Consider the following 16,949-nt stretch of genomic DNA (forward strand, 5'->3'; position numbering starts at 1 on the left):
GGACTGTAAACTAGTTCAACCATTGTGGAAGTCAGTGTGGCGATTCCTCAGGGATCTAGAACTAGAAATACCATTTGACCCAGCCATCCCATTACTGGGTATATACCCAAAGGACTATAAATCATGCTGCTATAAAGACACATGCACACGTATGTTTATTGCGGCATTATTCACAATAGCAAAGACTTGGAACCAACCCAAATGTCCAACAATGATAGACTGGATTAAGAAAATGTGGCACATATACACCATGGAATACTATGCAGCCATAAAAAATGATGAGTTCACATCCTTTGTAGGGACATGGATGAAATTGGAAATCATCATTCTCAGTAAACTATCGCAAGAACAAAAAACCAAACACCGCATATGCTCACTCATAGGTGGGAATTGAACAATGAGAACACATGGACACAGGAAGGGGAACATCACACTTCGGGGACTGTTGTGGGGTGGGGGGAGGGGGGAGGGATAGCATTGGGAGATATACCTAATGCTAGATGACGAGTTGGTGGGTGCAGCGCACCAGCATGGCACATGTATACATATGTAACTTACCTGCACATTGCGCACATGTACCATAGAGCCTAAAGTATAATAATAATAATAATAATAATAAAAAGAAAAAAAATTAAAAAAAAAAAAAGAATGAAAAAAAAAAAAAAAAAAGAGTTTGAGACCAGCCTGGGCAGCACAGTGAGACCCCATCTCTTCAAAAAAATACAAAAACTAGCCAGGTGTGGTGGCACATGCCTGTAGTCCCAGCTTCTCAGGAGGCTGAGGTGGGAGCCCAGGAGGTCGAGGCTGCAGTGAGCTGAGATCCACGCCACTGCACTCCAGCCTGGGCAACAGAGAGACCCTGTCTCAAAAAAAAAAAAAAAAGACCTGGGAGCAGAGCAGTGTGGATGGGAAGGACCAAGGCCCTGCGGCAGGAATGGGCTGAGCTTAGGGCTCAAGCCAGAGGGTGGACATCCCTGAGAACAGGGCCAGGAAACGGGTTGGAGAATTGCAGGGGTTTTGTAGGTCCTCTAGTGAGTTTGGATTTTTATTCTAATTTCAATGGAAGCCAATCCATGAGAAGTGCTGGAATGGCATTGAGAGGTTAATGAGATGGGGAATGAACTCCTGGAGGGGCGAAGCCCACCAGCTGTCATGTCACAGTCTCAATGAGCTTCTGCACTGGGGGCAGGAACCCATCTTCTACAGGTGTTTTCAGAGACAAAGATGGTCCCAAACCCACATGGTGAGGCAGGTGGGTGGCTTCTCCATGGGGACTCACTCCTGCAGAAAGGAGAGCAGGGAGGAGCACTGCCACTGCCTCCTTCCTCCCCTCCCCAACCCCCACCCCCAGCCCCCTTCTCCAGAGCACTCACCCTCAGAATCATGGTTCCTAACCTTGGCTCCATGGGGGTAATTTGGGGAGCTTTATCTCTTTTTATTTATTCATTTATTTATTTTGGGACAGGGTCCCACTCTGTCACCCAGGCTGGGGTGCAGTGGCAAGATCTCAGCTCACTACAACCTCCACCTCGCGGGTTCAAGTGATTCTCCACAAAGGTAATTGTGGTTTTTGTAATTTCTTTTAATTGCAAAAATAGGTGATTCCGATGCATGCCAAAGTTTGAGGACCACTGTTCTAAATAAACTTTGAACAGACATTTAGTAATATTGGTTTGAAAGGTCAGCAATCATTAGCCTCCTTGGGATGCCCATGTGTCTTCCCACTTGAGGCATGTTATGTCCACCCATGAATAATGACTTCCTGAGCACTTACTTGAGTGCCTGGTGCTATTCTAAGTGCTTCGCATGCATTATCTTTCATAACAATCCTATGAGGTAGGAACCATTATTGTTGCTATTATTATTCCTGTCCCTAGCCAGGATTCAAGCCCAGGCAGTCTGGCACTAGAGCCTGGCACATAATCTTGCCCTTCTAGTTGGCACAGAATCTCAGTGACCATTTAGCTCATTGTCTGGCACAGTGTCGAGTAAATGCTCATTAATTCCGAATATGAACAGATATGGGTTGGGAAGGAGAATTCTTAGGGCATGGAATTTGCAGGGAATAGGGAATGTCAGGGGCGGGGTGGGAGGCCGCAGGGGAAAGGAGAGAAGAGAAGAGAGAGCCAGGAGGCACTGTGGGTTTAGCAGGTGCCTGCAAGAGGACCCTGCAAGAAGGAAAGAGGGGAAGTCCCTCATTGCCAAGTCAGTCATGAGCCCCACCTGTCCTGGGGCCATGTCAATTTACCAGCCAGAAAGGAGGCCAACATCAAGCCAGGGCCTCTGCTGTGCTTTGGGAACATCCAGAATGAGGGAGTGCAGGTTCAATTCCTCAAGGCCCTCATCTTCCCTCTCCTGCAACAGTCCCATCTCGGCCACTTCCGAAGGCATCTCCAGCCCCGCGTATCCTGTCTATACAGGGAATACATAATTGAGATGAGTAGCCAAGAATTTTGAGCCACAAACCTTCATTTTGCCAGCATATTCAGGAAGCTCTACAGACTGGGGTTCGGACGGTGGAATTAAGGAAATTAGGAAGATGGAGCCCTGTCCTTAAGGAGCTTGCAGTCTAGTGGGGAAGACAGATAAACACACACAAAGTGAAGAGAATAAGAACTTGAAAGGGGTGCAAACAAAACCTCGCTTGAGTTCTAGCACTCTGGAAGAAAAAAAAAGTCTGGAAGCCACCAAAGAAGGAATAGTGAAAAGCTTCAGAAGAAAAGTAATATATGAACAGAGCCTTCAAGGGCAAGTAAGAGTTTCTCAGGCCAACTATGTAGTAGGAAGGGTATTCCAGGCAGAAGGAACAGCATAGGCTAAGGCATAGAGTGAAGAAAGTTAAAGAAATGTTGGCCGGGTGCAGTGGCTCACACTTGTAATCACAGCAATTTGGGAGGCTGAGGTGGGAGGATTGCTTGAGCCCAGGAGTTTGAGACCAGCCTGGGCAACATAGTGAGACTCTGTCTCTATAAAAAATAAATAAATAAAAGAAAGTTTAAGAAATGTTAAGGAGAAACAACGAATGGTTTTGTGGCTGAAGCAAAAGATGGGTGCACAGAGAAGACACGGGAAGGCAAAAGAGCCAGTAGGAGATGTAGGGAGGAAAAGCAGGGTCCTATGAGCTGCATCTTCGATGGCAGGTAAAAACCCACTGTAGTTGGCTTATACTAAAAAGAAGAATTTGCTATAAAGAAATAGGAAATCTCTCAGAGCCCAAAGACAGAGATACACTGGGATGCCAGGAAGTATTAAAAATTGAAAGCATCAGGCCAGGGTGAACCCAAACAGTGTTCACGCTCCATCTTTTTACCTGCTTCTCTCTGCAGACAGGACTCTATTCCCTTCTCTCTCTGTCCACAGGGGAATTCTGCACAATCCGGTCCACATGACAGACACATGACCTGCTCATAGCTCTAGGGTTTACATGATACAGATTGAGACACGTGGAGAAAATAATTCTGTGATTCCAATTCCAATCCTTGGGGAGGGATCTCTGAGTGGTACAGCTCAGGTCCTATAATTGCTCCTCGTCCGGTCAACTATGGCTAAGAGGCGAGGTCACATTTTGCAAATATGATACCTGGTAGTCCTACCCTGGAGGGTAAAGGGAACAGTTCCCAAAAGAAGCGGGGATCTATAACACATAGACTGAGGGGGTACCCTAGAAATTCTCAACAATAGCCTCATAAGCCACGGTAGGGAGTTTAGACTTTATCCGATAAGCAATTGGAGGGACTGGAAGGCATGACAAGATGGAATTTGTCTTTAGAACTGTTGTAGACAATGTAAAGGATGGATTACGAAGAGAGCATGAAGGCTAGGAGGCCACTTGGGAAAGTGCTGAAATAACCAGGCCACGGAATGATGAGACTCAGATAGGACAAAGGCAGTAAGAGTGGAGAGGCATTTTAAGGATGGAAATAAGGCCTTGGTGATGATTGAAAGTGGAGGCTGAGGATGAAAGAGCTGAATGCCTCCTTGTTTCCTGCTGATGTGACAGGGGACAGTGATGCTGCTAAGTGGAATAGTGGCTACAGAAAGGGGGAGATTTGGGGAGTGGGGCACAGAACATACGTAGTACGTGGGAAAGTGAGGCTACTTAGATCATGCTGAGCTGGAGAGGTGACCAGATGGAGAAACTGATGAATCCCATCTGCTGTTGCTTTCCTCAGACCCCTTGACACAAGCTACATTGCCAATAAAGGGGAATTGGGTGGCATTATAAAATTCTTCTCATCTTATTGGTTGAGAATTGAGAAATCAGGAAGAAGCCAAGTCTAGAAGACAGAGTGGGGGTTTTGGAGTCAGCCAGACAGTGTGTGTGCCAGTCAGCTGTGTGACCTTGAGAAAATTACTCAACTTCTCTGAGTCTCAATTTTCCCAAAGGTGAAATGGTATCATAGGCTAACCTTATAGAATATTATGGAGGTGAAGTGTGGTAATATTTGTAGTGTCCTTACAACATAAAGAAGCTCTCAGTAAGTGGTCATTGGGATTATTATTGTTTTTTTTTTTTCCTGAGAAATTCTGCATTCATAGTCTTGGGTCTGAAGTTGGGTTTCCCTGACAAATTTATCTACTCCCTGAGCTCCTTCTAAAATGATTACTCCACCAACTTATTACTTAACTGAGTTCTTCTCTATCATAGCAATAGAATCCTAAATTAATTCAAAATTTGAGTCTGGACCAGCAATCAACTGACTCTGAACTGACAAATTTGACTACGTAGTGGATCAAATCATTGGGGAAGATAATAACAGCCTCTGTTGGCTGTTTACTGTATATTGGGCACTGTTCTGAGGGCTTGACAAAGTATTTACTCAAAAAATTCTCACACATAACCCTACAAAGTCAGTGCCATTATTCTCATCCCATTTTATAGATGAGGAAACTGAGGCCCAGAGATGTGAAGTAACCTACTAAGATTGTACAGCTAGGATGCTATAGAGCCAAGATTTGCATCCAGGCAGTCTTCCCCAGAGCCCACAATCTCATCCAGTCATACATACTACATAATTCACTCTTATTTTTCATTGTTCCCCCAGAGAACATCTCATTGTTCCACAGAACATTGATTCTCAAGTCTGTCTCAACCCAACATGAGGTATTTTGAAAATAATGTATTTGGAACTGATTTTCTCTTTAAAATAAATTGAGAGCAATTAGCTATTTCAGCCATCCACACTTGCGTTCAGATATTCTCTTTAAGAAGGGAAGTGGGCCAGGCATGGTGGCTCATGCCTGTAATCGCAGCACTTTGGGAGGCCGAGGCAGGTGGATCATTTGAGGTCAGGAGTTCAAGACCAGCCTGGACAACATGGTGAAACCCCATCTCTACTAAGAATACAAAAAAATTGGCTGGGCGTGGTGGCTTGTGCCTGTAGTCCCAGTTACTTGGGAGGCTGAGGCAGGAGGATTGCTTGAACCCAGGAGGTGGAGGTTGCAGTGAGCCAAGATCATGCCACTGCACTACAGCCTGGGCAACAGAGCAAGACACTGTCAAAAAAAAAAAAAAAAAGAAGAAGAAGGAAAGTAACACCTACTAAAGGAGCAGAGATAGTGTCTTCATCTGTTTGAGTTGTTATAACAAGATACATTAAACTGGGTAATTTATAAACAATAGAGATTTATTGCTCACAGTTCTGGAGGCTGGGAAGTCCACTATCAAGATCTGGCAGATTCAGTGTAGTGAGGCCCTGCCCCTCATAGATGGTACCTCCCAAGGTCCTCATACAGTGGGACAGTCGAAGGGGCCAAGAAGCTCCCTCAGGCCTTTTGCAAGAGCATGAATCCCACTCATGAAGCCTCCATCCTCATGTCTGAATCACTTCCCCGATGCCCCTTTCCCGACACCACTGCACTGGGATTAAGGTTCAGCATATGAATTTTGGGGAGACATGCACATTCAGCCCTTAGCCGATAGTCATGACAATTGTAAGTTGTCACGGTGCTCTACTCTCTGTCACAAGTTGAGCAGGTGGTGGTGTCAAAATCTGAACATGCCCATGAGAAGATATCCTTCAGGTGGAGGTCACTTTCCATGGTTGTCTCAGGAGACAGTTTCAGAAATGTTCATTTAAATCAAGATTTTAACTTTCAAAGACTCCCTTGAAAATCCAAAGAAAGTTACTTGACAACACGTGTAGATGAGGGGGAAAAGAAGTTACTGACATTCTCCTCATAAAAATGTACAAGGTCAGGCATGGCAGCTCACACCTGTAATCCTAGCATTTTGGGAGGCCAAAGCGGGAAGATTGCTTGAGCATTCAAGACCAGCCTGGGCAACATAGAGAGACCCCATTGCTATGAAAAAAAATTTTTTTAATTAGCTGGGCATGGTGGCACACACCTGTGGTCTCAGCTACTCAGAAAACTGAGACAGAAGGATTGCTTGAGCCCAGGAGGTTGAGGCTGCAATGAGCCATGATCATACCACTGCACTCCAGCCTGGGCATCAGAGTGAGAACCTGTCTCAAAAGAAAAAAAAAAAAAAAGGGCAAGGTGTGGTGGCTCACATCTATAATGCCAGCATTTTGAGAGGCCAAGGCAAGAAAATTGCTTGAGCCCAAGAGTTTGAGACTAGCCTGGGAGACATAACGAGACCCTGTCTCTCTAAAAATAGTAATAATAAATATATAAGCATGGCTCTAAATAAAATCCCTGCCTCAGAAAAAGATAAATAAATAAAACCCCATGTAATTTTGGAGAGAGGCATGGATCTTCTGAAACCCATCCCTGAACCTCAAGAAGCTCTGCCATAGAAGATAGGCCAGCCAGATACTTCTAATCATCCCTCCGAATTCAGTCTTGGCTTGTTAATTTGCAATGTAACTCCCTGGGAATATCCCCATAAAACTGAAATTCGTTTTGCTCACTTATCATGCTCTGCCCTTGAGACACTTGTGAAATTAGCTGCAGAGAACAATTCGGATGGGCAGGCACCATTTCTCACTGGATATGGCATTATATCAGGAATTATGCCCTGCCTTCCCAGTCTGGGGTACAAAATAAAGTTGTGTTTCTTTGAAAATTCAAACCAAATGACTCTAAACCCTCTTCTTGATTATAAAGGAAGCACTGTTCTTATTATAAGGTTCTGCTCCCCTAAGTATACTTTGAAAACCCTGAGAAATTGCTCTGTTGTCAGTGAGGAATCCCTCTAGCTGCTTTTGAAGCCCACTCCACTGCCCTCTGGGCACCTTCCATCCTGGTCAAGGCATGCAATGCCCCATGTGCCAGAGCTGGTCAGCAGCTCAATGAGGTGTTCTCTTCAAATGCCTTCGTTTGAAGAGTCACAGCTATTATTTCACGCTGTGGTGGCGATGGTGTCACGTGGGGGAATTGTTATAGTTTCCATTGACCAGTTTTTTCAGCTAACACATGGCTTCATGTATTGCTCAAGTGGTCGACAGCAGGGACATTCATTGAATCGCGCTATAGAAATGCAACTACACATGAACTTCTCAGTTTGTATATAGCAGGGACATTCATTGAATCAAGAGCTATAGAAATCTAACTACACATGAACTTCTCAGTTTGTATATAAATTTAATGTATTTACTTATGTATTAAACCATTCAAGCAATAGATAAAGATCTGTAATAGATTTTAAGCCAGTGTGCATTATGTAGATTTCCTCTAGCTCTTCCCAGCAGGACAATTCTAGCCCACAGATTAAGTAGGCAAGGGGGCATGGGTCAGGACAGGAAGTGCTGTGCAAAGAAATCTCCCTCCACCCTTCCCCAGGGCCTGAGTTTAATTATGTGCAGTACACAAGTACCCTAGAAAAGGTACCTGACTGGTTGGCTCATAGTCTCACCCTTCATTTTGAATTTATTTATTTATTTATTTATTTTTAATTTATTATTATTATTTTTTTGAGACGGAATCTTGCCCTGTCGCCCAGGCTGGAGTGCAGTGGCGCGATCTCCGCTCACTGCAAGATCTGCCTCCTGGGTTCATGCCATTCTACTGCCTCAGCCTCCCGAGTAGCTGGGACTACAGGCGCCCGCCACCGCACCCGGCTAATTTTTTGTATTTTTAGTGGAGACGGGGTTTCACCATGCTAGCCAGGATGGTCTCGATCTCCTGACCCTGTGATCCACCCGCCTTGGCCTCCCAAAGTGCTGGGATTACAGGTGTGAGCCACGGCGCCCGGCCCATTTTGAATTCAACTGGGCAGCTATCCTCCCATGCATTCACAAGCCATTCACAGCTGAGAGATTGGAAAGCTTAATGGATTATTGGCAGAAAGACATAGGTAGAGCTGGGAAATCATAGTAAACTGTTCTGGGTAGCCACAAAGCACTAAGTATCTGGGCAGTGAGAGATGAGAATGTTGGAGAAATAAGAAAGATGAGATGTCTAAGACAAACACACTTGATTCCTAATTAGGCCCAAGGCCAGTACTACCCTTCCCAGATTCACCCAAGAGGTAACTTACATAATAAATGCCTATTACTGTATGGGTCAGATGAAACTTATTTTCCCATAGCCTAATGTCATTTAGGTCCTGCCTGATTTCTTTTTCACAATGGACCTGTGATAAATACTAATTTGCAAAGTCATTCTATTGTCCTTTGCAAAATAAACCACTCCAAAACTTAATGGCTTGGAACAAAACTGTAATTACCTTGAGCAAATTTTCCTTTTTTTTTTTGAGACAGGATTTCACTCCCATCGCCCAGGCTGTAGTGCAATGTCGTGATCACGGCTCATTGCAGCCTCAACCTCCCAGACTCAAGTGATCTTCCCGCCTCTCAGCCTCTGGAGTAGCTGGGATCATAGGTGTGCACCATGACACTCAGCTAATTTTTAGATTTTCTGTAGACAGGACCTTGCCGTGTTGCCTAGGCTGCTCTCAAACTGCTGGGCTCAAGTGATCCTCCTGCTTCAGCTTCCCATTGTGCTGGGATTACAGGCATGAGCCGCCATGTCCAGGTTGAGCAACTTTTGAAGAAAGTATTTGGACTTTGCCAGCCAAAAACTGTAAACATTGAATGCAAGTCAGTAGTTTTGGTTTGCTTTTTCTCCTGCAGAGGTATGGGTTAACAATTTTGAAAGCATAATCTGTGTATTTTAGGATTAAGAAAATAAGACAATATGTCATAGATAATAGGAGCCAGGTTTTTCACTGTTAGAAAAGGAAGTTAACAAATATGAAAAGGGAGGGAGCTAGAATGAAACCTTATGGATTTATTCCATAAGGTTATGAACTCATGGTTTGAACTAATCATTTTTAATATAGAGAGATAGATATAAAAATAGATAGAGTGTGGGTATATATGTGTGTGCATGTGGACACATATATATATTTCCTGGGTCTGGTCACTAAGAGGGCTAAAAAGCAATGATGCTCAGTAGCAATGAGCATGCCTACCACCAAGATCTTGGTTTCTAAATACCTTTCCTCACTAAAAAGAACCAAAACTCCTTAGGAAAATGATTCAAAGGCTGGGGCAGGGACAATACAAGATGAGCCTGGAACATCTTGTGCCAGAAAAGTATGTAAGTGCTCATGGGAACATATGAAAAGGACTTGGGACCAGTTGGAAGAGGCTTTCAAAGGCCAAATCTGGGAATTTAAGCATCAGAATACATCATGATATTAACAGATTATAATCCACTGACTTAAATGGAAATCACTTAGTTAAAACTGTTATAACTAAGTAAGCAGGGGAAAAGGGAAATCTCTTTCTTGCAGTAGAATGCTAATTAATACGTATAGAAGAAGCGATGAAATTAGAAAATCACCATTTGCAATCATCATGGTAGAAATTGATTACTCAATTGAATCATCAATGGATACTAAATCTAGTGGCTCAAAGAGTCATGAACAACAGGATCATTACATGGTCTCAAAGCATCACTCTGTAAAATACTTATTAATTACAAATAAAAAACCCATAACTTTACACTTAGTAAATTTATAAAACTGTCAGATGCCATCATAACCTAATATTTAAGTTCAATATCACCTGTAATGAGATGAATCAACATTGCTTACCTCCTGATATGATGCACTGAGAAAATACAAAATCTCTTTTGTTGTATTTCTGCCAAAAAATGTGTAACCTGAATCTTATCGTGAGAAAATACCAGATAAATTCAAGTTGAGGGACATTCTATAAACTAAGTGACCAGTACTCTTCAAAAGTGTTAATGTCATGCAAAGCAAAGAAAGCCTGGGAACTGGCCCAGGTTAAAGGAGGTTATACAGACATGACAAGTGAATGCAATGCATAATCCAGGATTTTCTTTTGCTAAAAAAGGTCATTTTGGGGACAATTGGCAAAATTTGAACAAGGTCTGTAAAACGTAATTTTCTGGCTTTTATAATTATACTGTGTTTATGTAAGAGAATTTTCTTGCTTTTAGGAGATACACATTGCCTTATATAGGGGTATGCAACTTACTTTTAACTTTTAACATTTGCCCTGTCCTCCTGCAATTGTTTAACATTTGGGCAATTTGGATGAAAGATGTGGGATTTTTTTGGGTGCTATTTTTATATCTTTTCTGTAAGTTTATATCAAAATAGAAAGGGTTTATAAACAACTATTTTTTTTTTTTAAGACACAGTCTCCCTCTGGCACTCAGGCTAGAGTACAGGGGTGCCATCTTGGCTCAGTGCAACCTCCACCTGCAGGGTTCAAGCAATCCTCATGCCTCAGCCTCACAAATAGCTGGGATTACAGGCACGCACAATTATGCTTAGCTAATTTTTGTATTTTTAGTAGAGACGGTTTCTCTATGTCGCCCAAGCTGGTCTTGAACTCCTGTGCTCAAGTGATCTGCCTGCCTTGGCTTCCCAAAGTGCTGGGATTACAGGCGTGAGCGACCGTACCCAGCCAAACAACTATTTTCTTGCTTCTTCTGTGTCAAGTTCAAGTCCAGGTTCCAGCCCATGCTGAGGTCTGAAGGAAGTGGGTGGATGAATGGCAGATAGCTGAAACAACACTTGGGGGGCTGTCAGTAGGGGAAATGTGGCTTTATTCAGCAGCTCGCTCATCAGCAGCTCTTCTACACTGTCTGTTCTGTCTCGGCTGCTTGCTGCGGCTGCCCCCACGCACAGCTGTGTGGCCAGCTCTCCCTTCAGGGTCAGCAGCTTATCTCCTTCTCTCTCTGGGAATGAGTGCAAGAGCCATGTCAAGCCATGCCCAAGAGCCAAGCCAAGCCATGTCCCCTATGCACAGTGTCAGCAGGGCAGTTATACCTTTTACAGACAATAGTGGCTCCAAGGCAAGTATGAGCTTACACAAACAAGTTATACAACAAGTGGAGTATGCGCCTGCACCCTAAACTTGCTGAGTCATGCAGGCTCGGATGTCTGCCTTGCCTACTCTTAATCAAAGGTACTATGGGTCGTCTGGGGCTCAGTGGTCAGTTTTTCTTCTGTCCTTACTCATGATCTCTTGCATGTGCCATCGAATGCTGGGGCAGAAACATCCCAGAAGGCTCCATGTGCATGTCCTCTCCTGTTCTTTGGTGAAGGTGGCTGGGAGGCTGGGCTCAGCCCTGGTACTAGGACAGCAGACCCCTCTCTCCATAGAGTCTTGGGGCTTCTTCCCCTCCAGGCTTCTCCACATGGCATCTCCAGCAGGGTGGCAGGACTTGTTACATGGTGGCTCAGGGTTCCTGAAAGTGCCAAAGCAGAAGACACCAGGCCTTCTTGAATCTTAGAGCCAGGAGAAGCATGTGTTACTTCCCCTGTATTCTGTTCATTCAAAAGACCCACAGGGTCAGCCAGAATCAATGTGGGGGGAACTTTACAAAGATGTGATGATCAGGAGGTATGGCTCACGAATGGGCATTGTTTGCAGACCAGTTACAACGACAACAATCGAGGTTCAATCTGGGAAGCATAACCGCTATGCGTAGTGCAGAATAAGGGGTTTGTTAAATGTCCAGGACCTCACAGAATTGTGGGAGGAAAGGACGAAGAGGGATTGATAAGGAGGGGCTGGAAGCTCAGCCAAAGCAGTGACGTGGATGGGCAAGTCAGAGCTTACAGGAAACCTGGGGAGCCAGGTACATCCGGCTGCTGGAGTGGGACGATGAGAAAACTGGTAGGGACCAAGAGGGGGCTGTGGCCTCTGTGTGTGGTGGTGTGGCTTGGAATTGCTGTTGGTCAGCAAAGCCAATGATCAGGAGGAAGAGGTGGTCACAGAGCCAGAGAGAGTGAGGACAAGCTGGAATCTGCCAACACCTCTGCATTGGTCTTTCTCTGCACCGAAATCACAATGACTTTCCGAAAACATTGGTCACTGTTTCCCTTCTACCCTCCAAATCTCACACACTGTTTCTCTGGCTAAGTCTAAGCTGGAACCACAGAGAGAAGGGGATCGTGACAAACCTCGTTCTAGCTTAGCCAACGTAACATAGCATAAAACCATCATAAGAGGAAAAGAGAAAGGACCATAACTGAGGGCTTGCAACTTGGATGGAATCTGTAAGCACATTTTTTGTAGCCAGAAAAGAACCCCAATATAAAAGGTCATAATTAAGAGCATTTGCTAAGCCTCATAAATATAATGAAATCATAAGCGAGAGTATCACTTTCCCATGGACTGTGTTGAACTGAACCTCCTTTGTACCAATGGTTTCCAAGAAAACCTCGATGAACATGAAAAAAAATGGCTGAAATTTAAAGCTTAAGATAAATTCCTCAAAAAGAGCAAGAGTCTCAAATTCAAATTAGGAATTTATCCAAAACCATTTTCTAGCTCAAATGAGCAACAATGATGATGATAGCCAGCATTCTTATACTCACGGGCGCTTACCAGGCACTATTCTAAGAGTGTTAATTCATTTAAGCTTTGTTACAACCCTATAAAATAGGCATTATTATCTCCACTTTATACATGAGGACACTGACGCACTGAGAGGTTAGAAGCCTGCCCAAGGTCACATACTGTTAAGTATCAAAGATAGGGTTTGAACCCCAGGAGTGCAGTGCTCAAGGCTGCTCCACACCAGCAGGCTAAATTGCCTGTCATACCCTGCCTTCCATATCATGGCATCCAAGGATTGGTCCATAAGAACATACGTTCCCAATAAGAGCCTTGGGCATTGTCAGATACTTTTGTTTGTAATAAACTTGTTTATTCATTCAGTCAGCCAACACGAACTCAAAGCTTATCATGTACCAGATATGCTAAGCTCAGGGGTCACTACAGTGAGCAAAACCTGACCTGGCCCCCTTTCTCCTGGAGCCTACTGGCCAGTGGAAAAAGAAGTCACTCCAGTGATCTCACAAATGAGAGTGCAATTGCTGGCTGGTGTATATGTTCTAAGGAGGATGAGTCAACCATCCTCAGTTCTATTATTTTCTGCACATTGCAGCAGGAAAGTGGAAAGTGTATATTCTGGAGAACTTTTTGCTAAAAGAGTTGATATGCTTTGGCTGTGTCCCCACCCAAATCTCACCTTGAATTGTAATAATCCCCATGTGTCAAGGACAGGGCCAGGTGGAGATAATTGAATCATGGGAGCGGTTTCCCTCATACTGTTCTTGTGGTAGTGAATAAGTATCACCAGATCTGATAGTTTTATAAATGGGAGTCCCCCTGCACATGCCCTCTTGCCTGCTGCCATGTAAGACGTGTCTTGCTTTCCCTTCGCCTTCCACCATGATTGTGAGGCCTCCCCAGCCATGTAGTACTGTGAGTCAATTAAACTTCTTACTTTATAAATTACCCAGTCTCAGGTACGTCTTTATTAGCAGTGTGAGAACAGACTAATACAAGGGTTCAATTCCTTCTTAATTTTTACTTAACCAGAAACACTGGGCCAGGCACGGTGGCTCACGCCTGTAATCCCAGCACTTCGGAAGGCAGAGGCGGGCGGATCATGAGGTCAGGAGATCGAGACCATCCTGGCTAACACAGTGAAACCCCGTCTCTACTAAAAATACAAAAAAATTAGCCGGGCGCGGTGGCAGGCACTTGTAGTCCCAGCTATTCGGGAGGCTGAGGCAGGAAAATGGCGTGAACCTGGGAGGCGGAGCTTGCAGTGAGCCGACATTGCGCCACAGCACTCCAGCCCCGGCGACAGAGCCAGACTCCGTCTCAAAAAAAAACACCCAGAAACACTGATTCTCTGAGCATTCCTACTCCCTGACTGCCTCTCACTCCTTCAAGTTCCTCCTGCCGGTGCCCGTGGGCGGAGCTCCCTGTGTCTGCTTTTCCTATCAGTCTCTGATTGGCGAATTTTCCCTTCTCTTCCTAATATTGCTTTTACCTGTTGGGTTTGTTTGTCTACCAGCCCTCCTCCTACCTCTATTAAAGAAATGTAATTACAGAGAGCAAAGGGAAAATATGCAATTGGCTAATTATTAAGTGGCCTTTCCCAAGAACACTGAGGACATTTTAAAATTGCACACGGCAGGGTGCAATAGCCTGTGACTGTAATCTCAGCACTTTGGGAGGTTGAGGTGGGAGGATCACTTGAGGCCAGGAGTTCAAGACCAGCCTGGGCAACATAGCAAGGCCTTGTCCGTATCTTTCTAAAAAAAAAAAAAAAAAAAAATTGTCAAAAAAAATTGACTGGGCATGGTGGTTCGCCCTATAGTCCTAGCTACCAGAAGGCTGAAGCAGGAGGATACCGTGAGCACAAGCAGTTGGAGGTTGCAGTGAGCTATGATCGTGCCACTGAGCAAGACAGAGCAAGATCTTATCTCTAAAATAAAATAAAATAAATAATAATAAATTACACAGTTATCCCTCCATTAAATCAGGTAGGCCTGGAAAATAATGAGTGGTTTTAAATCTCTCTAAGAAGAGTGTGAATGGAAAATGTACAATTTAAACCAAAACAACCTCTCTCATGATATGGTTGGAATGTCCCTTTATCCTAATCCTTCTAGGGACAATTGAAGCTAGCTTGACAGCTAGTGCAAAGGCCCTAAACACGAGGAAAGGGATTTCACTAGTGTCTGTCGTGTTACACAATAAAGCACAGGACTGTTTGGGGTTATTGTTTTGCTCTAGGGGTTGCAGCTGGAAGGTGGTATGGACTGAATGTCCCCCACCAAAAAAACTCATATGTTGAAGTCTAATCCCCAATGTGATGGTATTTGGAGGTGGCATCTCCAAATTAGGGTGGAGCCCTCATAAATGAGATTAGTACCCTTATAAAAGGAGACATGAGAGAGAGAATCTCCCTCTCCCCGATGTGAGGACACAGTGAGATGGTAGCCAGCTGCCAGGCAGGAAGAGAGCCCTCACTAACAGCCAGACCATGCTGGTACCCTGATCTCAGACTTCTAGCCTCCAGAATTGTGAGGAATACATGTCATTTACACCACCCAGTGTACGATATTTTTGTTATAGCAGCCTGAACAGACTAAGACAGAAGGAGTGAAAATATAAAGGAACAGAAACACAAATTTTCATAGACTTTATAAGTTGTCTGAAGTCACTATGTCTATTCATTTCACACACAGAGAATTTTTGTTTTCTCAAATTTAAAACTTGAATCTCATCTCCTGAAGAATGACATGGAAGTTCCAAAACCTGCAGTAGCTAATGACTCACCAGTTATAGTTGTATCCCCCTGGCTGGTGGGCAGGAGTTAGTCACTTAGTGTAAGTGGGGTTAACTGACCTCCTAGCAGTCCCCTCTCAGTATGGCTGTGTGGTTCTCAAGAATTACTCAATCCCATTTATTCATCACATCCACCCTCTGGGATAGCAGAGTGACACACTGCTGCTTACCAACACGTCAAGTTCTCCTGTCTTTCCAGCAGGGAGGATAATGCTTCCTTGCCCCTTTGAAATTAGGTTTCTCCATCTAACTTGCTTTGACCAATGAAATGTAAATGGAAGGGACACATTTTATGTCTGCATGGAAGCATTTGAACGTCATCTTCTCCTGTTGCAGTGATCTTGGAAGCACATGTTGATATCAAGGTGCCTTAAGACCAAAGGTGCCTGGAAAGCTGAAACAATCCATGGAGAACAGCTGCCCTGGAGAATTAACTGGACCCACGGTGGGCATTTTGCATGAGTGAAAGACAAATGTTAGTGGTTTTTTTAATTTTTAGTTTTAGTTTTTGAGACAGAGTCTCACTCTGTTGCCTAGGCTGGAGTGCAATGGCATGATCTCGGCTCACTGCAACCTCCGCCTTCCGGGTTCAAGCAATTCTCCTGCCTCAGCCTCCCAAGTAGCTGGGATTACAGGCACCCACCATCATGCCCGGCTAATTTTTGTATTTTTGTAGGGATGGGGTTTCACCATGTTGGCCAGGCTGGTCTCAAACTCCTCACCTCAGGTGATCCACCCGCCTCGGCCTTCCAAAGTGCTGGGATTACAGGTGTGAGCCACTGCACCCAGCCAAATGTTGGTGTGATTAAATAACTGAGATTTTGGGGATCTTTGTTACTGCAGCATAAAATAGCCTATGCTGTCTGATGCAAGCAGATATTATTACCTGATTTTAAAAATAAGGAAACTGCAGGATTGATATATGATGGTAAAAATTAAAAATTCAAAGATCTTTAAGAAGTTTGGTGTCTCCTTCCCATAACTTATGATGACATCTATCTCTTTTTTTCTTTCTTTTTCTTTTATCTCTTTTAAACCTTCTCGGCATCCCAACTCTGGCCAAATCCCACCTCCTCCTTCCATTGTTCCCCATGTTACTAAGTAAGGTTCTTGAGGGCAGAGACTGTGCCACTAAGTGTTGTGCACATAGCAGATGCTTAAAAAAGATTAGTTTAATTGAGTCATTTCCAACAATGTCATGCTTGCATTATTTTTTTAAGATCCAAAACAGCCTATTCTATAATTATTTTTCTCTTGGAAAGTCATTTTGAGAAAAATAAAATTATTTGTTGGAGAAAACCACCATGGCACATGTACACCTATGTAACAAACCTGCACATTCTGCACATGTATTCCAGAACTTAAAGTAAAATAAAATTTAAAAAAAATTGTTATAGATTAAAA

The sequence above is a fragment of the Pongo pygmaeus genome, chromosome 7, assembly GCF_028885625.2.
Source record: "Pongo pygmaeus isolate AG05252 chromosome 7, NHGRI_mPonPyg2-v2.0_pri, whole genome shotgun sequence".
NCBI lineage: Eukaryota > Metazoa > Chordata > Mammalia > Primates > Hominidae > Pongo > Pongo pygmaeus.